General features: G+C 36.6%; 1 protein-coding gene and 1 pseudogene across 1 annotated transcript in view; both read right to left on the bottom strand.

Annotated features, from left to right (window-relative positions):
• DMD (dystrophin) overlaps nt 1–24060 on the bottom strand; it is a 1970015-nt gene that overhangs the window by 1454356 nt on the left and 491599 nt on the right. The gene's annotated exons all lie outside the window — the stretch shown is intronic.
• On the bottom strand, nt 1338–11318 carry LOC132007655 (RNA polymerase II elongation factor ELL2-like; annotated as a pseudogene).

Genomic DNA, 24060 nt, shown 5'->3' with positions numbered 1-24060 from the left:
GTCTCTCACAATACAAAGAGCAATTTGACAGAAAAAGAAACCCTTCCAGTAGTAACACTCAGTTGTTTAACCTGAGTGTTTGGCCTACTGAGAGAAGCAGGCTTTTTCTTCCTCCGGTATACTCACATCCACACCACCTCTGTGTGCATCCAGGTCGAGCACATGGATTCATAAGCTAGGAGACCACAGTGTGTTTCCCGTTGCTCTAACCAAGTGGGAAGCGTGTAGATAATGATTAACCATTCCAGGTACATAGCTAGCAAACACCTCAAGGCAATTATTGCAACAGGTGGTTAATTTGCAGAGTGGATTTATAGTTCTAGATCAAATCAGCCTGTATGCACATATGTGTGTACATATCTCTACACATACACATAATCTATGCACATACACATATTCCTATACCTTTCTATTTCTTAACCCTCCAAAACAATGTTTTAATTTTTTTGAGTTTTGTGCAAATCTCTACATTCTACCCTATAAGGGAAAGAGTCTGCAATAAGAAAGGTCAGAAAGTAGACTATGTTTATCCAAAATCAATTCACCTTCCACATTACTGTTTTTTTTTAAATACATATAACTTTAAAGTGTGGACACTTAACCCCCAATATCTTTAAAGAAATCATTTCATCTAGGAGGCTCAGGTGGTTAAGTGCCTGCCTTTGGCTCAGGTCATGATCCCATGATTCTGGGATGGAGCCCGTCATTGGGCTCCTTACTCAGTGGGGAGTCTGCTTCTCCCTCTACCCCTCCCCCAGCTCACGCTCTCTCTCTTTCTCTTTCTCTCTCTCCCAAATAAATAACAACTTGAAAAAAAAGTTTCTAATGACAAACACCCGTTTCTAAGGAAAAAAAAATTATTTGAAGTATAGTCACTGGATCCCCAATATTAAACAAACTCATTTCCTTGACAAACCTAAGCCTTGGGGTGTGGTGGGAGAACTAGAAAATGCAGCTTCAAAACTGCAGGGAAGCAAAGTACAATGGGGAAAAATAATAAATAAATCAAGTCTCCGAACACTGAAACTTTCAACAAAGCAAAGTTTCATTTATTTTTATTTTTATTTATTTTATTTTTTTTATAAACATATATTTTTATCCCCAGAGGTACAGGTCTGTGAATCACCAGGTTTACACACTTCACAGCACTCACCAAAGCACATACCCTCCCCAATGTCCATAATCCCACCCCCTTCTCCCAAACCCCCTCCCCCCAGCAACCCTCCATTTGTTTTGTAAGATTAAGAGTCACTTATGTGACTCTTAATCTTGCAAAGTTTCATTTTTTAAAAAATATCATAACAACTCATTTAGAATTTAAGTAGATAACTTTAAGTTTATTCACAGCTTCTAGTCCAAGCAGAGGTCCCATGCCTTGACTCTGCTTGCGCTCCATCAAATTCTCCGATTAGACTTGGTGAGAGCCAGCTTGTTAGGAAGTTACTTGCATCTGTATTTTTCTGCAAGAAAATTGGGACTGGACTGCTTGATCTTCTGATATTATCATAAGACTTCTTCATGAACATTGTGATACACCTTTGAGCCTGGAGAAAGCTGCTTCTGCTGTTCATCCAGCTTGATAAATCTTCTAGCTACAGTCTCCATCCTGGCATGCAAGGCCCCAGACTCATAATCAGCACCAAAGCCATCCTTGTCTCATAGGAGATGACAGCAATAGATTCTGTCAAATCATCTGGGAGTTGAAGAAGGCTTGGTGGACATACTGCAACCCTCTTTAACTTCTTCAAAGGAATTGGGACTGGAGTTGTGCAGCTTGGCAATTTCCTCTTCTATTTTAAGGTCCTCTTCCTTTTCTTCAGTTGTCTCAATGTGCATTTTACTTTGGCACTTTTCCTTCTCTTTTTAGCCTTTTTTGGAAGTCTCTGTGAGACAATGAATGGTTTTCTTCCAAAGGCTTTGGACACTTTAATAGAACTAAACCAGGGTTAAGGTTTTCCAGAGGAATCCTAGAAGTATAACTGTCTTGCCGGTCCTGATAGTTAATAGTGTTTGGACTAAAACTGTCAACAGGTAGATCTTGAGTCCCCTGGCCTGCTGGAGTGCTGGGGAAACTGGAGTTAGAATTTATGATCTGGGGAGGACTGGAGCTGGGCAGGTGGATTGAAGCTAGCGTAGGGAATGCAGCGGCTGCAGGGGACAACAGGAGGCCTGGAGCAGATTTTTCACTGCTGGGATTTCAAATGATCACTTAATGATGGAGGCACTCGATCTGTCAGGTGAGATATTCAAGTTTTTTTATTCAGTAAAGGATCAGTGAAATCTGAATCTCAAAGCTGTTTCTGAGGAGACGATGTGACATCTTTTCTAGAATATACAGGAGATTCTGAATGGCCAGTGCTGGCAGTGTTCTGAGACAGATTTAGTGTGCTCGAGAGCAGTGCCTAATGACCTTCTGCTTATTTCTGTCTATTTCACTGTATCGGGGCCAGTCTCTTTGAAGCACTTTAAAAACACAATCATTTAAAGTATATGAGAGGTCTTTAAGATTCAGATCGGCTACCTTTTGCAGAATTGTTCCAAGGGAGTTCTCATCTATCTTCCTTCTTGCTTCCTTCCTTTCTTTTTTTTTCTTTCTTTCTGACACCATGTTTCTGCAGCAGAGTCAGCAGCTCAGGTTTCTTGCAGGACTTCAGGACCAGTAAGTGAACCACCCTGTCCCTTAGGTCACCACTGAGATAGATGGCTGCTGCCATGTGTCTTTTGACTCATATGTTCAAGATTTGTGGGGGTTGACCCCTTCCTCTCAGGCACTGTATCTGAAACAGCTTGAGGTGCTTTCCAAATCTGCACTCTTGTCCCTATATAGGGTCCACCAGGTTTGATCACTCTCGTCCTTTGGTCATGGCATTCCTTCGCCTGGCTCATTTTTCCTTTTGTTAATCTCATATGAATCATTTTGTGGCACACACTGTACCTTTATTGTGTATAAATCCTGGGCAATTAAGCTGGCAGACTCCAGAGCTAGAGAACGTTGGCTGGATGCAGTCACAGCTGCGCTGAGGGTGGTCTTTACGCACATTTGACCAACAGAAGTTAAAAGGCATATACTTTATCAAGGGGAATCTTTTTTTTTTTTTTTTTTTGGGTAAGGAATTTTGACAACAACTTAGAGCTCTTGGAACTGAATTGAAGATAGAAAGGGAATTAAATTATTGTGGCTCTGGTAGGTCTTGAGTGTCCAGATCGCCATCTCGGTAAGCTTCACAGGTAGCCATGTGGTATTTTTCCCCAGCTGCCTCCACAACAGCCTCTAGCATGGCCCCCCATGTGGGCTCTAGCCTCAATGATGGCCTCAGCTGGTCCGGCTTCTGCAGCTGCTGCCTTAGCCACAGTTATCTCACTGCTCAGGTACTGTCATATACCTGACTACCAATGTTATTTAGATGGAAAAAAATATATATATATAAGCATATTTATATTTATGTAATGTGATGAGGGAATGTTTTAGGACAAAAATATGTATCATTTATTTTAATTCCATTATGATGCACTTCAGAGACTTAAACTTCAACTTTTTGACTTTAACATAAATAAGAGAATTATTTTTCTATAGCCACTGGATCTTTACAATGGGAAGTATCTCAGAATAGAGATATGCTTTGTTTTGTATAAAATTTGGGCTACAAAAGTTGTAACTCATACATTTTACAAATATATTTGGTATGTAAGATAATAAGCCTTGCCATAATTGATGCCACATGGTTTGATCTACCTAGAAGATACTAAAATATGACTCAGATAATACAAATGTAATTAGCACCATGAAAAATCCTCCAATTTCTAGGAGGCTTGAACACCTATCCAATTTCTTAAAAACTGTCTACCCTACCATCTTTTCAAAAAGGGAGTACCATGCATGAATCAGGAATAGGCAATAAACATTCTACTAACAGTATGAAAATGATCATGTACTCATATGCAGCTTAGTCACAAGTGAGTTTTCAGTTTTTCTTCAGAAATGTCAATAAAAACATTATTGCTTTCAACATAATGTAACCGATTTTCATACTTTTTATAGTTTCATTCTCTATTCCTTTTGAATGATATTAGTTTGTGGCAGAAGTCATACCACTGAAATAATAGTGCAAGATAACCAAAGGAAATGTGCTAACATAAATCAATGAATTCAACACATTAACGATTAAGTTATTACAACCAAGTATTTAGGAATTTTTTTTTTGAAACATATTAGAGATTCTTTAAGTGAATTTCCTAGTGACCATGTCAGTACACATCAGGTAAAATGGTGTGTAACAGATCTGTGAATGGATTTGCTGTGGAGAAAAAAAAAAATTAGCTTCAGAGAAAATCTGACCCCTTATAGCAATAAGCTACACTATCTGCCTGATTTGAAGATAAAGATATAAAAGGCCAAATTGTGGGATGTTGATTGCATCCCCTCGATCCCACTGGAGATGGGAGTCAAGCATGGGAAAGATACACTCAAAGTGAAGCACCATCTTCATAAATGTAAGGAAATGTACTGAAACTTCTAAACAGATATAGCATCATCTCTCTGGTATCCGCTGAAGAGCATCTTATGTTTGTAATCTCATAGGCTGATGATTACAATTTATTAATTTTAGTAGGACATCTTATTAAACAAATCCAAATAAAGATCTCCATACACTAGATTCCTTTACATTATTAATTTTATAGAAATTCCAAAATATACCAATGTGATAAACTTTACACTGTAGTTCTTTTTTTACTATATGAATAAGTAACAAAAAATTAATAATACACCTAGATACATAGTCAACCTATTAAGAAAATTATTTGAAGAAGGGTCTTTGGTATTCTAATAATAATAATAGATGATTTTGATAATCCATTAAAGGCTTATAACTCAGCCAATCCAATATTTTAACTTTCAGTTAATGAAAGTCTTTAATGCATTTATTCATCCATCATGAATCCGTCTAAACAACAAATACATATTGAACACACACTATGTGACAAAAATGAACAGAATGAAAGAAATTATGGGCTGGTAATGCTGCTATAAACACTGGGGTGTATGTGCCACTTGGAGTCAGTATTTTTGCGTCCCTTGGGTAAATACCTAGCAGGGCAATTGCTGAGCAGTTCTATATTTAACATTTTGAGGAACCTCTATACTGTTTTCCAGAGCGGCTGTACCAGCTTGCATTCTCACCAACACTGTAGGAGTTTCTCCACATCCTTACCAACATCTGTTGTCTCTCGTGTTGTTAATTTTAGCCATTCTGACAGGTGTGAGGAGGCATTGCATCCTGGTTTTGATTTGTGTTTCCTTGATGATAAAGGATGTTGAGCATCTTTTCACATGTCAGTTAGCTACCTGGATGTCTTCTTTGGAGAAATATCTGTTCATGTCTTCTACCCATTTCTTAACTGGATTATTTGTTTTTTCGGTGTTGAGTTGGTAAGTTCTTTATAGATTGTAGCTACTGACCCTTTATCAGATATGTAATTTGCAAACATCGTCTCCCATTTCATAGGTTACCTTTTAGTTGTGTTGATTGTTTCCTTTGTCATGCAGAAGCTTTTTATCTTGATGAAGTCCCGATGGTTCATTTTGCTTTTGCTTCCCTGGCCTCCAGAGATGTGTGTAGTAAGAAGCTGCCAAGGGCAAGGTCAAAGAGGTTGCTGCCTGTGTTCCCCTCTATGATTTTGATGGTTTCCTGTCTCATATTTGGTCTCAGCCATCAAAAAGAATGAAATCTTGCCATTTTCAGTGATGTGGACAGAGCTAGAGTGTATTATGCTAAGCAAAATAAGTCAGCCAGAGAAAGATAAATACCATATGATCTCACTCATATTTGAGATTTAAGAAACAAAACAGATAAAGCTAGGGGAAAGGGAAAAAAGAGACAGGGAAGCAAACCATAAGAGACTCTTAACTATAGAGAACAAACTGAGGGTTGATGGAGGGAGGTGGGTGGAGGATGAGCTAAATGAATGATGGGTATTAAGGGGGGGCACTTATTACAATTACCACTGGGTGGTAAGTGATGAATCACTAAATTCTACACCTAAAACCAATTTTACCATATATGTTAACTAACTAGAATTTAAATGAAGACTTGAAATAAAAAGAAGTTATTGGCTGAACTGTGTCTCCTTTTTTTTGAATCTATCTTAATGAGAGAAGATGTTAGTTGAAGGACACATTATAGCATTATACACACTGTAGATTCAGTGAATTAAAAGTATAACTATTCTCCTATGATTCTACACACACATTTACAAAGACTTGTATCTTAATGCAAGAACATGTTAGTTGAAGGACACATAATATGCTTTGTAGTTTCAATGAGTTCAGCACAAAACTGTTCTAATATGTATCTACACTTACGCTTTGAAACATTTATATCTTTTTCTAAATTTATATTTAAATTCTAGTTAACATACAGTGTAATATTAGTTCCAGGTGTATAATACAGCGATTTAACACTTCCATACATCACCCTGTGCTTATCACAACAACAAGAGCACTCCTTAATCCCCATCACCTATTATCTCCATCCCCTTACTCCCCTCCCCTCTGGTAATCATCAGCTTGCTCTCTACAGTTTAGAATCTGTTTCCTAGTTTACCTCTCTCATTTTTCCTCCTATGATCATTTGTTTTGCTTTTTAAATTCAATACATGAGTGAAATCATACAGAATTCATCTTTCTCTGACTGATTTATTTCACTTAACATAATATTCACTATCTCCATCCATGTCATCCCAAATAGCAAGATTTTATTTTTTTTGATGGCTAAGTAATATTCCATTGTGTGTGTGTGTGTGTGTGCGTGTGTGTGCGTGTGTCTGTGTGTGTCTGTGTGAGTGTGTGTGTACACCCCACATCTTCTTTATCTATTCTTCATTTAATGGACATTTGAACAGTGTATGCTTAAAATTCATATGCTGAACGGGTCCCTGGGTGACTCAGTCGGTTAAGCATCTGACTTCATCTCAGATCATGATCACAGGGTCCTGGGATTGAGCCCCAAGTCAGGCTCCCTGCTCATTGGGGAGCCTGTTTCTACCTACGCCTGCTGCTCCCCTGTTTATCTTTCTCTCATGTAAGTAAGTAAATAAATAAATATATAAACAAATAAAATCTTTTTAAACATTTCATAAGGTGAAGCCCTATCCCCCTCTACTACAGAACGTGACTGTATTAGGTGACAGGGCCTTTATAGTTAGGACTTTTACATAGGGATTTTAAGTTAAAATGAGGTTATTAGGGTGGGACCCAATCTAATCTGACAGGTATCCTTATAAGAAAAGGAATTCTGCATACAGAGAAAGATACCAGGGATGTGTGGGCATACAGGAGAGACCATATGAAGACACAGCAAGAAGACAGCCATCTGTAAGCCAAGGAGAAAGGCCCCAGAAGGAACAAAACCTGCCAATACTTTGATCTTTCACTTCAAGGCTCCAGAACTATGAAAAAAAATTTTTCTGTTATCCAGGTTACCCAGTCTTTGGTATTTTGTTATGGCAGCCCTAACAAACTAACATAAAAGATATATTTAAGAGGGACTGATTCCATGGCACTAGAAAATATCTCACAGGGGTGCCTGGGTGGCTTAGTGGGTTAGGCCTCTGCCTTTGGCTCAGGTCATGATCTCAGGTCCTGGGACTGAGCCCCACATAGGGTTCTCTGCTCAGCAGGGAGTCCGTTTCCCTCTCTCTCTCTCTGCCTGCCTCTCTGCCTACTTGTGATCTCTGTCTTTCAAAATAAATAAATAAAATCTTTTAAAAAAATCTCACAAAACTTAAGTTGTTGAAAGTAAAGATCTATTTATTACAGTGGGAAAATTTGAGAAAATACATTTCAATTACTGAATTAAAATTATTTCAAATTATTTAAACATAAAAATTTTAATAATTTATTGTGATTCAATTTCCCAAATACATAAATGCTATCACTCTATAATTTTGTGTTTTATGTGGGGAAGATATAAATATGTTGAGCTAAACAGCTTAGATTTATGTGTTAGGCCAGTCAATTGCTTGGATTACCAACATGTGTATGTCTTCACAAATTACAAAAATAAAAACATTTTTTAAGATATATTTATGATAAAGAGAAAGCAAGCACAGGCAGGGGTAGGGAGGAGCAGAGCCTGAGGGACAAGCAGACTCTACGCTGAAGCAGATTCTGACACACAGGGCTTGATCTCATGATCCTGAGATCATGACCTGAACTGAAATCAAGAGTTGGATGCTCAACCAAGTGAGCCACACAGAAAAAAAAAAAAAAATGTAACACATCCCTCTCTTGTAATGATTCTGACAGTTCTTTGAATGTCTTTTAAATTATCCCACATCCCCCCAAAAATCAAGTGACTTTTCAGAAATTCATGGCTAAATAATTTCCTCTCTCTCTCTATGAAAACAATCATGCCAACCCCTGTAAGAATTGGTACAAATATTAAGCAAGATTATATATTGAAAAAGAGTTTTAATTTGAACCGAGTCATACAAGTGTTAATAGCTATTTACATTTTGTTTGATCATTGTGTTTATTTCAAATCTTCCAAGAACCAGCAAGGATCATCTATTTCACCCTACTCACTCTAGAAAGGTACTTACTAAATCTTTACAACTAGTTGTTTAGACTTCAATTATATTCTTCTTTAAAGATTTACAACACAAGAGAGTATAACTATCCTTTATTAACACATTCCACTGTTACTCTCCGAAAGCCCTCAGTGAACTGAATCTAAGTCACTTCTGTTAGAATGTGGGCAGGATGCTTTTTACTCATCTCAGTAAAATTAGATAAATGAATTAGAAATTGCTTGCTCATATATTGTACATGTCAGCCCACAGGTAGATTTTTGTAATGGCATATGCACAAATATAAATAGACATACACAGTGCTCGAAGTTATGGATTTATCTGGTTATTACTTAGAAATGTTGGCCCTAATTTGAATTACAAAGAATAGAGCTAAGCAATTGGAAGATTATCAGTCAACTCTATAATCACTCAAAGACACTGGTTCCTATCATTGCCTAAAGGGATTTAACAAGTCTAAGAGATTGGATCAAATGGGACTGACATAAAGCTAAATAATTTTTTTGGAGCATCACTGTATTAGGATTAGAAACCTCTTCTCTAGAGAAAGAAAGTATTTCTCTGAGTTTCTATTTAAGTATATGAATCCTTTGAGCTTTTAGAAGTAATGCACATTTTTGTAATGCTATGTAAACATTATGTACATAAATCAAAATGAATTATAACATCTTGTGAAGTGATAAGAAGAAATTAATTTTTATTTATGTTCTCATTTTGTCTCAGCAGTAAGAGAAGCTAAAGGTCGGCTCACTTACTCTAACACACTTTCATGGGCTAAATCACAACTCCATTATCATTTGTGCTTAGATGCACAATGAGGAAGCCTCCCCCCCCCATTTAACTTTATTCCATATCATTATACAAACCAAGGACATTTCTCATCTGAGTTCCTTTGTTTGGTTGAGTTGGTTTTTCAAAGCAAAAGTGAGAAGTAGCTATCAGAGGAACATTTGGATAAAGGCAACTGAGGAAAATTTGACAAGCCTGGAACGTAAAACTTAAGTATCTTGACCCTTGAATTTATTGAGGCTAGGGATAGAATGTGAGAGCTGAAATGTGGCCATCAAGACTGGCAGGAAGAGATAAAGTGGTCCGAGGAGTATGTCCACAAAGAAAGGAACAATTATGTGCCATAGACCACACAACAGAGCCGCAACTGGGATTTATACAAAAGGGAGACAGCAGGCAGCCCATCTCATTTTTTTTTAGTTTCAGACCTTGGGATATACTCCCCAGCTAAATGACTTTTATGTGTAATTGTGTAATGAGCCTCCTGAAAATTAACATTTTTTTAATTTTTTTCCTACTTAAAAACATAGAAGAGTTAAAAAGGGTAAGCAACTTCACCTTACTGATGGTGATGTGGAAATAACATCAAGTAACTCATTGAAAGAAATGAAAATAACACCAATCATGAGGCTAGAAATGGGGCAGAGTACTACTGACAACTGTTTAGCCAATACTATAATTCTTTTCTCAATTTCACGTTTCTACAAACTGCTAACCAAAGCAGCATATTATAAAATGGCATGCCTTATATCTTCGCTAATATATGGTCCAGTGAGGAAAAACGTGTCCTGATGTGCTGGAAACACTTATTGTAGATTTCTCTGAAATTCTCATTCTTCCTCCTGTTTAAATGATCCTGCAGTCCCTCTGGACTGAACTCAAGGGACCTGTGAAGGAACGCTGGCCACTTGTAAAGGTGTGGTTTATAGGTGACACCTGTTCATGAGATGAGTTAAGTAACTCATCTAAGGCCACGGAGGCCCGAGGATTGAGTTTCAGGGATATGACCTCAGATCTGTCTGGCTACAAGCCTGTGTTCTTTCATGATGTCATTTACTGAGGGGAACATGCAGCATTCAATTTGCCTCGTAATGGGTGCTACAGAACTGAGCGAGACGTACAGATGCTGAATCCTTTTTGAGTATTTTCATATTTAATTTTGGCAGAAGTTTGACTAGATTTAACCAAACATTTTTAACAAGGATTTGAAGCCTAATGTTATAATTTCATCTAAGAATATTTTTGACATTTACCTCCTATTGCTTAAAGTATTTTTAAAAATCAGAAAATACTTACACTCCCAGATCAAGAATGTGTGCTCTTTCACAAAGTCTTATTTTTCAAAGGTAAATATGACTGTCTAATTCGTTAATGAAATTTTGTCTTGGTGATTATGTTAAAAACATAGTGAGATTTTTAACTTAAAGAAGCATGCTCCCCTGTGCCATTACAGTCAGTTCTATATATTATTTATGAGCTTATAAAGTGCTAATGAATAAATCCTGAAAGGCCCAGTTGTTGATGCTGTTATTATTTGCAGGCTATTATTTAATGTTCTGTGGCAGCTTAATCAACTCTGTACTCCCCAGATTCCACCAGTCTATCTAATTGGGATACCAGAGAATCAAGAGCAGGAGTCCTAAAGAGCATTCCAGCATGACAGCGTCCTTCCCAGAATCCATTGTATTCCTAAGCATTCTTTGGTAATTTAAAGGTTTTACTGTTCCTGATTGTTTTATTCCTTATGGTCTCTGGACTTCTTGGGGCAGAGGGAACTCCCTACCACTGTGATTAATGCAACACATGAATTTCATATAGTACAAAAATGTCTCAAAGCTCAGTATCACCACTATAGTTATCAATACAGGGATTTTTCTCCTAAGTATTATCTTAGAAACTGTTTTTCTTTCTCCGTCATTAAATACCTGCCTACCAGTCATTTTCGGCAACAAGAGATCTGTTTATGGTAAATCTGAAGAGCCACAGGAGATGAGAATCACATGTGAAGCCCTGTCTTCCCCACCTAGAATCCTAGATCTTTACTACTTACAGTGGGCATTAACAGTATAGCAGCATCTCTGAATGTGCTCACCTGGTTCATATCACCAGGCCTAAAGTAGATCGCCTGGATTCTTGTCCCAGTTCTACCGTTGCCCAACTCAGTAATACCTCTAAGCAAATACTTTATCTTGTTACGATTTAGATTTCCCACTAGTGAAAGAGAGATGTTAGTACGTGGCCTGGTAGCCTCCTGGCCAAGTAAACAAATGTGAAAATGCTCTGAAAACTGTGATAAATTATTGGGATGCTTGTGACTGGTAAATATTTAGAGCTTAGTTGGTGGAAAATTAGCTTTTGTTTCCAGATGTGATAAGCCTACAGTATAACATAACTTTAACATAGAATATAACAAAACATTTCAGCATGACACAAAGATGACTAGTTTTTCATATTTTACCTACAGTTTATTATGTCTTATATTTTATACAAGAGTTGAAAATCTTTGACCTAAATTCTAAACCAGGAACATAATCCATTATTTGTCCTATTTATAATCAGGTGAGTGAAAAACAGATACCCCTCTATGCCTCATTCTATGTACTGAACTATTCCATCTATAAGAAATCACAAATTCTAATGTTTATGCATAATAACATGTACAAAATAATCTAGGTATAAGAGAATGGGCAATAATGGGGATTGTAGCTAAATAGAGAGTTCATGCTAAAGATGGGAAAGCTATCTAATTCTTACTGAGGCTAACAGGAGAACAGGCAAAGGGTCACCAGATCAGTTGCTTTTTTCCACAGAAGCTAGATATTTACAGTTTCATATCACATTTAAACATTAAGTACCATATGTATGAAAAAGAATTTTATTTGAATATACTTGTAATTTTATTTTATTTTTTTGAATATTTTATTTACTTATTTGAGAAAGTGAGAGAAAAAAAGCACAGGAGCAGGGGCAGAGGAACAGAGAGAAGCAGGCTCCCCTCTGAGCAAAGAGCCCAACTCGGGGCTCGATACCAGGACCCTGGGATCATGACCTGAGTTGAAAGCAGACACTTAACTGACTAAGCCACACAGGCGCCCTGAATGTACTTATAATTTTAGGTGCCAAACACAAATTCCTAGAAAGACACAAATCACTCAAACTGACCGAAAGAAAGAAAAGAAAATCTGGAAAATGTGGAAAATGTTGACAAAACCTGAATTTGGAAATGAGAAAAGCAAAGTCTTATTTAAATATATTTAATCTTTCATTTAATACTTCTCCAATAAAGAAAATTCCTGGTACAAATGGCAAGTTCTGAAGCCTGTACAATCAGGCACTTAAACCTAGCAACCTCTTACAAGAAAAACAATAGGCCAATCTCTTTCACGGACACAATGGGAAAATTCTAAATTAAATGTTAGCAAATGTTAAGAAAGAGATCTAGCAACAAACAAAAAAGATTATACATATTATCTATGTTTGGCTTACGTCAGGAATGCAAGGCTATTTTTACTCTAGAAAATTAAGCAGTGTGACTTTACGTATTAAGAGAATAAAGAAGAAAACTAATATGATCATTTCAAGTGATCCTGAAAAAAACGTTTGCTAAAATTCAGCACCCAGCAATGATGCGGCCTTTTAGAACATTAGGAATAAAAGGCATCTACAACAAACCTATAAGAGATATACTTTGTAGTGATTTACTAGAAACCTCACCTCTGAGACCTAAAATGAGAAACAATCAACAATAATCTCATTGTACTAGAGTATACAGCATAATAAGGCAAGAAAAAATGATTAAATGAACAATGATTGGAAAGGGAGAAGCAAAACAGTAATTACAAACAACCTTATATGTACAGCTGAGTGATGTCACAGATAAACTATTCAAATTGTCAGCATGATCTCTGGATACAAAGCTAAGAAACAAAAATCAAGTTGTATTTCTCCCTATCAGCAAAAGACAAACAGAAAATGAAATTTTGAAAAGATACCATTCACAACAACAGCAAAAATATAAAAAAATATATCAAATAAAGGAACAAATCTCATAAAAAGTCTAAGACCCACTATCCTGGAAACAATAAAACATTATTGGAAGAATACAAAGGCCTAAATAAATCAAAGGCTTTCCATATTCATGAACTGAAAAGTTTTACATAATAAAGATGTTAATTTACCACAAATTAATCCATACAGCCAATAAACCCCAATTAAGATCATAGCAGGTTTTGAGGTGGGGCAGATGAGCTGATTCTAAAATCTATATGGAAATGTGAATAAACAAAAATAGCCCAGTTAATCTCTTAAAGGGAGAAAACAAATGTGAATGGTTTACATTAACCAAGATAGATTTAGAGTTTCCCTCAGCTTGACTAAACTTTGGCTTTAGGCCCCTTCTTTTTCTTAGAGCACTTACTTTAGGGAATTTGCAAATGTAAATTTTTCTTTACCCCTTTAAGATGTAAATCTACAACCCAAGAATGTCTTTCTCCAGGACCTGAAGTCCATCCCTTTGAAATGTAATTATCAAGAAAGATAGTGCCCTGGAATCCCAAACTCTGAGAGAGTAGGAGCCTAACTCTGATAAGGGACAATTAGCAAACAAAGATGGCATAATCACATTGACTACCCAAGCCCACAAAGGTCCTCTAGTACTTTTATGCCCACTCATTCCAGCACTAATAAACTCGTCCACTCTGTTTGTTCAGGGGAACTGACTTCAATCTCTTCCTTGTTACATCAGTCTTGATCCCTAATGCAATAATCTTTTTTTTTTTTTAAAGATTTTATTTATTTATTTGACAGACAGAGATCACAAGTAGGCAGAGATGCAGGCAGAGAGAGAGGAGGAAGCAGGCTTCCCGCTGAGCAGAGAGCCCGACGCGGGGCTCCTCGATCCCAGGACCCTGAGATCACAACCTGAGCCGAAGGCAGGGGCTTTAACCCACTGAGCCACCCAGGCGCCCCCCTAATGCAATAGTCTTGAATAAATTCCATCTTGCCCATTTTGCCAACTGTTCCAATTTTTCTTTTACAATACTATCAGCTGTCAAAATTTATCATAAAGCCATAGTAATTAAAACAATGTGGTATTGGCATAACTACAGGGAAATGTACAAATGAAACTGGATTGGAGTTCATAAAGTGACCCATATATGTATGAGCATTTTATTAAAAGTGAAAGTGCAGAACATTAAGCATGGTCTTTGCAATAAATCATGCTACTTTAGTTTGATCTAAATGGGAAAAAAAAAAAAGACATTCATTCCTTCCTCACAACAGAAATACTAGATGGATTGTAATATGATAGGTAAAGCAATTAAGTCCCAGGGGTGCCTGGGTGGCTCAGTGGGTTAAAAAGCCTCTGCCTTCGGCTCCAGTCATGATTCCAGGGTCCTGGGATAGAGCCCCACATTAGGCTCTCTGCTCAGCGGGGAGCCTGCTTCCCCCTCTCTCTCTCTGCCTGCCTCTTTGCCTAGTTGTGATCTCTGTCAAATAAAATAAATAAAATCTTTAAAAAAGAAAACACTCTTTAGGGGCACCTGGGTGGTTCAGTGGGTTAAGCCTCTGACTTCAGCTCAGGTCATGATCTCAGGGTCCTGTGATCAAGCCCCGAATTGGGCTCTCTGCTCAGCAGGGAGCCTGCTTCCCCTTCTCTCTCTGCCTGCCTCTCTGTCTACTTGTGATCTCTCTTTCTCTGTCAAATAAATAAATAAAATCTTTTTTAAAAAAAAACAATTAAGTTCCTATATGACAATTCAGGAGAATATATTTTGGGTCACAGAGTAGAAAAATTTATTTTTAAACTCAGGACAAAAATACAATAACCATAAAAGAAAATACTTAAGTGGAGTATACTGAACATAAAACTTCTGTGTATTAAAAAAGATATCATTAAAAAGTAAAAGGACAAAGCACCTCATAAAAGCAAAAAAAAAATGAAATTATAATCTAGATATCAACAAAGGATTAAAATCCTGAATACATATTTTTAAATAACTGCAACAAGTCACTAAGAGAAATACACATATTCCAACAGGCAGGCATTTCAAAAAATAGGTATTTCTTTTTTTTAAGATTTTATTTATTTACTTGACTGACAGAGATCAAAAGTAGGCAGAGAAGCAGACAGAGAGAGAGAGAGAGAGAGAGAGAGAGGGAAGCAGGCTCCCCGCTGAGCAGAGAGCCCGATGTGGGGCTCGATCCCAGGACCTTGAGATCACGACCCAAGCCAAAGGCAGAGGCCTCAACCCACTGAGCCACCCAGGCGCTCCAATAGGTATTTCTAACAGCCAATGAAACAACTGTCATTGCGTTTTTAATCTCATTAGTCATCACTACATGCAAACGTTCACAAGAGATACTGTTAGAAAACAACCATCAAGGCTCACATTAACAATCTGACAATATCAAGTACCGATGAGGATGTGAAGCAATTTGTACTTTATCCACTACTGATGAGAGTATATAAATTTATGCATCAACTTAGGAAAACTCTTCTGTATTTCCTGTAAAGCTAAATATGCATATACCCAGTAATTCAGCAATTTCAATCTTAGGTATATACTCAATGCAAAAGCATACATACATTCATGAAAATATATGTACAGTTAGGTTCACAGCAGTGTGATTCATAATGATCCCAAATTGGAGCCAGCCCAAATTTTCTCAACAATAGAATATATAATTAAATTGTATATTCACAGGAAGGAATACTATCCAGCCATAAAAATTAATAAACAAATGCAATATGCATCATGAATGCAACTCACAAACATATCATTGAGTGAAAAAATGTCAGTTATAAAACTAGATTATGTTGCATCAAGACCTGTACCCCTGGGGATAAAAATATATGTTTATAAAAAAATAAAAAATTATAAAAAAATACTAGATTATGAACTGCATTTACATTAAGTTAAAAATAAAATTACTTTGAGGCATTATAAATTAGGATAAAGGTTAACTTTGAGAAGGTGTGAAAAGTTTATGACTATGACAGAGTTTGATAGGGCTGTCTCAATTGTTGCCAACGTATTATCTTTTTATTTGATGTGGAACTACAGATATGTTACTGTTGTGGAGTCTTGACCTAAAATTATGATTTGTGTACTTTTCTGGATGCTCTCATCAAATAAATTTTTAATTGTTGCATAATATAAAGTTTAGGGTTTTTCTTGGAGTCAAAAAGGCCAGAACTCTTGTAAGATCATATCAGAACTATATTCATAAAAAATACCATTACTCTAATATATTCATATTTATACACTTGTAGTCATCAAGAATATTATTCTATTATACTTGCATGTATTTCTCCTGTAATAATTTTCTCAAGGTCACATAGTAATTTTCTTCCGTGAAATTGAGAAATTAGGACAAATCACACAGATCTGGATACCAATCCCAGCCCTGCCACTTGAAATCTGCATAAACTTGGATTTTAACTCTATTATGCATTGACTTTTTCATTTTTGAAACAGGGAGAGTATTACAAAGTATATAAAATTTTTGGAAAATGAGCACATGAAAGGGCTAATAATTATAATTATCGCTTCATGGGCAATAATTGTTGACACTTGGCTTAGTGAAATTATCTCCATTAAATTAAAAAAATTAAACATGCTTTTTATTCACCAAGTATAGAATTAGAAACTAGAAACAAAAAATATTTTCATCTGTAATCTTCTTCATAATCTCTATTTATCAGTCCCATAGGCTTTAACACTCCCTAGACTTTTTCCCTCCCCAAATTATCCCAAAGGTATATACTATAAGTATTTTTTTAAGATTTTATTTATTTATTTGACAGAGAGAGATCACAAGTAGGCAGAGAGGCAGGCAGAGAGAGAGGAGGAAGCAGGCTCCCTGCTGATCAGAGAGCCTGATGTGGGGCTCCATCCCAGAACCCTGGGATCATGACCTAAGCCAAAGGCAGAGGCTTTAACCCACTGAGCCACCCAGGTGCCCCAACTATAAGTATTTTTAATTGGATTCCCCATTTGCAAGCCATGATAGAGAAGAGGACATTAGAACCTTTCTGAAAAGCTACCTTTTTGTAGACTATTTTCCTTTCAAACAACAAAGACACAATTATTATATAAAGTGGCTCAAAAAAAAGGGAGTGGTGATATATAAAAAACAGCCTCATAGAGAAAAATTTGAACTGAGTTTTCTACATGAAGTAATTTTTAAAGCAGATGACAAACAAGAATTTTCTGAATAACAGGAATAGTTTATATAAGTACAGTGACATAGAGAGTATCAGAAATGGCTTATAGAAATAGAATATAGGTCGAGGGATATGTGGGAGCTAATAGAAGACAGGTATTGAAAGGCAGGTGGGGGTCAGGTAATAAAAACCATTGGAGGCCTAAGTGATCAGACTGTGTAAAGAAGGGATTTTAAGCAAAGGAGAAACTGCAATAAACAGCTTTTGAGAGCCCACACTGACTTTAATACAGAAATTGGATTAAGAAAAGGTGAAAATTCAGGCAAGGACTGGAAATAAGATGAAACAATGAACACGAGAGACAATGAACACATTCTGTGACTGATGACATGCAGAGGGCTCAGAGGGAAAGGAAATTGAGGAGGTGGGAATGATTCCAGGTTTCTGATACAGGGGTCATGGTGAACGTCTATGTAATAATAAAAGCGGGGAAGTCAGCAAAGGAAGCGAGTTTAGAGGGAAGTAGGGCACAAGGAATTAAATTTCACCTTGTTAAGCCTGAGAAGCATTTTGGCCTTCAAGTTGGGATAGAAGAAATTGGTATAGAAATAAATGGGATAGAAGAAATTGGGCTCAGGAAAGAAATCTGGGGAGAAGATACCCAGGCTTATCAGCTTTAGTTTATTTTTGATAGAGGCTTCTGAAGGAACGGAGAGAAAAGCCTTCTTTATACAAGACAACACATGTCCCTTATTTCTGCTTAGGTTTTTTTTTTTTTAAACTATTAGGTATTTTATTTTAATTTTTATAGTGTTCCAAGATTCATTGTTTATGTACTCCATGCAATCTGTGCCCTCCTTAATACCCAGCACCAGGCTCACCTAACCCCCCACCCTCCTCCCCTCCAAAACCCTCAGTTTGTTTCTCAGAATCCACAGTCTCTCATGGTTCATCTCCCTCTCCAATTTCCCCTAATTCACTTGTCTTCTCCTTGAAATTAAAGAATTCCTAGTTCTGTAAACATTCTTTAAATGTCACCAGGCTGGTAAAATCCAGCTAAAATGCTAAAATACAAAGTATATTCAAACCAACACAGGATCTAATTATTAGTCCTTGTAATCTAGACACTACACCATGTCCAGGATTGTATTAATTTACTAAGTATCTATACCATTTGCTTTCATTTAATATTAATCATATAAACATATACATCTATACATAAGAGAAAATGTAAATGTGCAAAATGTAAATGTATATGTATATATACACATTTGTGTATAGTTATATACATGTATTTACATTTATATAAATGGATGGGAAGTCAGAGCTTCCTCATCAAAACCTTAATTGATTTAAGGATATTACTTTTTACAACCAGCAAAATTTCAAACAATTAACATACCTCTCCTGAATTAAAACATGAAAGACAACTACATAACATTTGAATGTGACATTCTAACTTTACATGACATTGTTATAAATCTTCTGAAGTCATGTGGGAGACGAAATGAACCATTAACCCCTTCTATTCAGGCAAAATGTACACAGTTTCCCAGCTAGATCCTGAAATGGCTTCTTTGCCCAAAAGTTTTTGATGCTGCAGGGTGAATAAATGAATTCAATCATTTTCAGTTCAATTCTCAGGCACATAAATCAGGTACCAGAAAAGAATATAGCAAAACACAAACGTTCTCCACCAGCCCAAAGAAGGATAAGAAGACTCACCTTATATTATTATCAACAGATATATGCCAATAAGGTAAGCAACCTAGAAGAAATGGATGCATTCTTGGAAACATAAATTTCCAAGACTGAAATAGGAAGAAATTAACAACCTGAATAGAACAATAACTGTAACGAGATTAAAGTACTGATCAAAAACCTCCCAAAAAACAAGAGTCCAGGACCTGATGGATTCCCTGGGGAATTCTACCAAACATTCAAAGAAAAAATAATACCTATTCTCCTGAAGCTGTTTCAAAAAATAGAACAGAAGGAAAACTTCCAGACTCTTTCTATGAAGCCAGCATTACCCTGATCACCATACCAGGCAAAGACCCCATCAAAAAGGAGAATTTGAGATCTATATCCCTGATGAATATGGATGCCAAGATTCTCAACAAGATTCTACCTAATAGGATCCAAGAGTACATTAAAAAAGATTATCCATCATGACTAGGTGGGATTTACTCGGAGGTTGCAAGGGTGGTTCAACATTCGCAAATCAATCAATGTGATAGAACAAATCAGTAAAAGAAGAGAAAAGAAACCCATGGGCCTTTCAACTGATGCAGAAAAAGCATTTGACAAAATACAGCAACCTTTCCTGATTAAAACTCTTCAGAGTATAGGGATAGAGGGAACATTGCTCAACTTCATAAAACCCATCTATGTAAAACCCACAGGGAATATCATTCTCAATGGGGAAAAGCTGACAGCCTTGAGAAAAGGAACACAACAAGGATGCCCACTCTCCCCACTATTCTTCAACATAGTACTAGAAATCCTAGCAATAGCAATCAGACAACAAAAAGAAATAAAAGGTATTCAAATTGGCAATGAAGAAGTCAAACTCTCTTTCTTCGCAGATGACATGATACTTTATATGGAAAACCCAAAAGACTCCACCTCCACCTCCAAATTATTAGAAAACATACAGCAATTCAGTAATGTGGCAGGATACAAAATCAATGCACAGAAATCAGCTATTTTCTCATACACTAACAATGAAACTCTAGAAAGGGAAATTAGAGAATCAATTCCATTTACAATAGCACTAAAATCCATTAGATACCTTGGAATAAACCTAACCAAAGAGGTGAAGAATATATACTCGAGGAACTACAGAACACTCATAAAAGAAATTGAAGAAGACACAAAAAGATGGAAAAACATTCCATGCTCATAGATCGGAAGAATAAACATTGTTAAAATATCTCGGCTGCCTAGAGCAATCTATACTTTCAACACCATCCCGATCAAAATATCATTGGAATTTTTTGAAGTTCTGGAACAAATGATCCTAAAATTTGTATGGAACCAGAAAAGACCCACATTGCCAAGGAAATGCTGAAAAGGAAAAACAAAGCTGAGGGCATCATGTTTCCTGATTTCAAGCTTTATTACAAAGCTTTGACCACCAAGACAGCATGGTACTGGCACAAAAACAGACACATAGACCAATGGAACAGAGTAGAGAGCCCAGATATGGACCCTCAATTGTATGGTCAAATAATATTCAACAAAGCAGGAAAAAATATCCAGTGGAAAAAGACAGTCTCTTCAATAAGTGGTGCTGGGAAAATTGGACGGCTATGTAAAGAAGAATGAAACTCAAACATTCCCTTACACCATACACTAAGATAAACTCAAAATGGATGAAAGACTTCAATGTGAGACATGAATCCGCCAAAATCCTAGAGAAGAACATAGGCAGCAACCTCTTCGACATCCGCTACAGCAACTTCTTCCAAGACACATCTCCAAAGGCAAGGGAAACAAAAGCAAAAAATGAACTTTTGGGACTTCATCAAGATCAAAAACTTCTGCACAGCAAAGAGACAGTCAACAAAACAAAGAGGTAACCCATGGAATGGGAGAAGATATTCACAAATGACACTACAGACAAAGATCCAAGATCTATAAAGAACTTCTACAACTCAACATTCCAAAAACAGATGATCAAGTCAAAAAATGGACAGAAGACATTAACATACACTTCTCCTATGAAAACATACAAATGGATAGCAGACATATGAAAAAATGTTCATCATCATTAGCCATGAGGGAGATATTAAGGAGAGCATGTATTGCACGGAGCACTGGGAATGGTGTAAAAAACTGTTAAATGAATAAAAATGAATATTGTTACACTGAAAAGAAATTAAAAAAAAAAAAACAACAACACATTGAGATACCACCTTACACCAGTTAGAATGGCCAAAATTAACAAGGCAAAAATCAACAAATGTTGGAGTGGCTGTGGAGAAAGGGGAATCCTCTTACACTGTTGGTGGGAATGCAAGTTGGTGCAGCCACTTTGGAAAACACTGTGGATATTCCTCAAAAAATTAAAAATAGAGATATCCTAGGACCCAGCAATTGCACAAATGAGTATTTACTTCAAAGATACAGATGTAGTGAAAAGAAGGGCCATATGTCCCCCAATGTTAATAGCAGCAATGTCCACAATAGCTAAACTGTGGAAATAGCTGAGATACCCTTCAACAGATGAATGGATAAAGAACATGTGGTCCATATATACAGTGGGATATTACTCAGCCATCAGAAAGGATAAATTCCCAACTTTTGCATCAACATGGATGGGACTGGAAGAGATTAAACTGAGTGAAATAAGTCAAGCAGAGAAAGTCAATTATCATTATGGTATAATTTACTTGTGGAATATAAGGAATAATGTGGAGGACATTAGGAAAATGAAAGGAAAAGTGAAGGAGGGGAAATTGGAGGGGGAGATGAACCATGAGAGACTGTGGACTCCAAGAAACAGGCTGAAGGTTTTAGAGGGGAGGGGTGTTGGGGAAGATGGCTGAGCCTGGTAATGGGTATTAAGAAGGGCACAGATTGCATGGAGCACTGGGTGTTATAGGCAAACAATGAATCATGGAACACTACATCAAAAACCAATGATGTATTGTATGGTGACTAACACAATAAAAAAAAAAAGGCTCACCTTATCCGTGGATATGCCATGGAAGGCTTTGCAAAATATATTAGGTAAATCTAAATACTTTGTATGCATGCCACTCCAAGAGATCATCCAACATAATAAATCCACCAAAGAATATGACTTAATAATGTCACATAATATTTGTACAAACTGTTTAATGTCATCTGATATACAGTTTTCATGTCTTGATTTTAGTGAATGTATTTTAGTTCTTAGAGACATTTTTTATCTTCAAAAATAATTTTTTATTCAATAAAGAATTTTATTAACTTTATCAAATGAGTGAGAAACAAAACATGCATAAATTTAATAAGCTGTTCTAAAATTGTATTTTCTAGGCTATTCTTCTGAAGAGGATGCTTGTCTATATACTTTCTTTTGATATACCTTTATTTTTCCATAATAGTAGATAGTAACTTCAAGATTAAGGTCATTTATCAAAATAGTTCAAATGCCTTTTATATACCAGAAACTCTCCTGGGCCCAGGCCTTAGACAACTTTAATACATCTAGTTGGGCTCTCAAGTGTTAACATGTATAGAAGAACATATCTACAAATGGGACTTCAATGGCTCCGACTTTTCTCTGAAAGATGTTTCCATTAGAACAACTTCTAGAACTAGACACCTGTTTTTGGTTCTTTTTTTATTAGAAACAAATATCTCTCTAAAACAACAGAAATTCTTTAAGCTCCATTTATAGTCCTTCTTCAGTTTTTCAAAAACAAAAGACCCCATAGGACCTGCGCACCTTCCAAACACCTCCCTTACTTTGTTTTGAGTTCCTACTTAAATGCCACCTTCTCAAGTAAGCATACCCTGACCACCCCAGGTAAAACACTCCCTTCTCCAGTCTTTTCTTTATAGTTATCACCTTTTTCATAGTATAAAACTTGGTTATTTATTATGATGTGTGCTTAGAATATAAGCTTCATAAAGAAATCATTTATGTTTTGCCTATGCTTTACCTCAAAGCTTAGACTTGGCTGGCATCTAGAAGGCATGCAAGAAATATTTATTGAATGAATAAATGCTGTTCTTCTGTACAGAACACCTTCCTACCCTTTACTATTGCCTAATTAACCTCTACTTTCCTGACCTTCTAGAGCAAGAAAGGTCATCCAGCAATGTCTATTTTTGTCCCACTGAATACATCATGGCCATAATTGTACATTTCATTGTACTTTAATAGTGCAGGTCCAGAAGGGCAAATGCCTTGGCTATTTCCCTTGCTTCTCCCTGCCATTGTAGTTCCAGCTGTCATCCAGGCAGAGGGCTGCTGCTCAATACACTTTTCTTAAATGAATTTTGGTGGAGTTGCGCATCACACATCAATTCTAATTCTTAGGTAAGCCCCTTCTATCTGCCAAGTCTCTTCTAACACCACTCTTCTGAACCTCGGAGCTGTAGCCAAATGTGCCCTTTTCAGTTCCCTAAGGATGCCTTGATCACTTGATCTACACTTTCTCCTTCCTGGAAACTACCCATCTCCACCTAGCTCCTTTATACACCCTTTATACAGTTCCCTTTGACATATCCTTTAGACCCTAGCTTAAACACTTTCCTAGGGAATCATCTTTTGCCCTCAAATTTCATTTGAAGTCTTATTAGTGCATTGCAACAAAATCTTATTTCTTTCCTTCAGAGAAATAGGTTCTGTCCATTCTTAATTATTTGGTTATTTTTTAAAAATTTTTTAAAATTTATTTTCAGCATAACAATATTCATTGTTTTTGTACCACACTCAGTGCTCCATGCAATCCATGCCCTCTCTAATACCCACCACCTGGTTCCCCCAACCTCCCACCCCCCGCCCTTTCAAA

Source organism: Mustela nigripes, chromosome X (assembly GCF_022355385.1).
Source record: "Mustela nigripes isolate SB6536 chromosome X, MUSNIG.SB6536, whole genome shotgun sequence".
Lineage (NCBI taxonomy): Eukaryota > Metazoa > Chordata > Mammalia > Carnivora > Mustelidae > Mustela > Mustela nigripes.
Note: the sequence above shows the minus strand (reverse complement) of the source record. Positions and strands in the feature narration are given on the sequence as shown.